A 1,545-nucleotide genomic window follows, 5' to 3' on the forward strand; every position below is an offset into this window, starting at 1 on the left:
GAATTCTGCTCTGACTCACAATTTCTTCCCAGAGTGGGCACAGGTCACTTCTCCTATTTATTAAGCAAAAAAAAAAAAAGAAGAAGAAGAAGAGAAAGAGTCATTTAAAGCTGCCTGAAAACAAAGGGACAGGGAATTCAGTTCTTCCTTGTGTTCAGAAAAAGAGCCAAAAGTATTCTTTCATCTTTTCTACTGGCTACAACCCTCAATTTTATAGATGAATAAACTGGGACACTAGGAGATCAAGTAGATACTCAAGAAAGCACAGCTAGGAAGCGGTGAAACTCTCATTTGGTATCAGACAGTCTCAATTCAAAGTTCAAACTATCACTGTGCTGAACAGTTATGTTAAAGTTATACTGTACAGGAAAAGGAAACAAGTAATTTACTCTGTTTCCTTAAGTTGTTTAACAGATTTTATCTGCAATCTTACATAAAGTCAGATGTTGCTTATGGACATTGTAGGTAAAAACACAAATGGTGACGAAGTAAAAGTATCTGTTCTCCTCTGTGATCATCTTCAAGTAATATTTTATACTTTTTACCTCACAAGTTTAAAAACACAAGCTCTTACACAAACCCACACAGGATTCTAAAGAAATTTTATTTTTAGAATAGTTTTAAATTTATAGGAAAAAAAATTGAGATAACATAGAAACTTCTCACAAATTCCATATCCAGTTTCCCCTATTATTAACATCTCACATTAATATTGTACTTTTGTAATAATTAATGAATTAATGATACACTATAAAAATAATGCTCAATATTTATTCATATTTGCTAAGGTTTTACCTAATATCATTCTTCTTTCTAGAATCACATTACATAATGTATAAGGTTAACACATTACAGTTGGTCATTTGATCTCTTTTGGCGCCTCTTAGCTGTGACAGTTGCTTACAATTTCCTCATTTTGCATGACCTTAGACACTTTTAAATGTCTTTCTATTGTGATTTGTCTGATTTTTTTGTATGATTAGATAGAGGTTAAGCGTTTAGGCCGGAGCTCTGGTGGTAGCCTAGTGCCTGAGGCATTTGACTGCTAACCAGAAGGTTGGCAGTTCAAACCTACCAGCCACAGCCACTCCTCGGAAGGAAGATGGGGTGATCTACTTCTGTAGTGATACCACCTCAGAAAACCAAGGAGGGGTTGCTATGAACTGGATCCAACTCAATGGCAGTGAGTTTTGTTGTTGTTATTTGTTTGTTTGTTTTTTAAGGCTTTTTGGAAAGCAGTCCATAGAGTTATAATACCTTTTCATCATGACACAGAAAGAATACATACTATTAACATAACTACTTACTGTTGATGTTGACCTTGATCACCTGAGTGAGGTAAAACTTATCAGCTTTCTCCACTGTACAGTTGCTTTTTCTCTCCTCTTCCTATAATGTACTCTTTGGAGAGAAGTCGCTCTATACAGTCCATATTTAAGAAGTGAGGCATTACAGTAGTCTTGTTTGAGGGCATATTATCTAAATAAATTTCTCAAATGTTTTTAAGTGTCCATAAGAAAAAGCGAAAAAGCAAATGTTTCCTTA

The sequence above is a fragment of the Orycteropus afer genome, unplaced genomic scaffold (assembly GCF_000298275.1).
Source record: "Orycteropus afer afer isolate SDZICR_OR568_19922 unplaced genomic scaffold, OryAfe1.0 scaffold00184, whole genome shotgun sequence".
NCBI lineage: Eukaryota > Metazoa > Chordata > Mammalia > Tubulidentata > Orycteropodidae > Orycteropus > Orycteropus afer.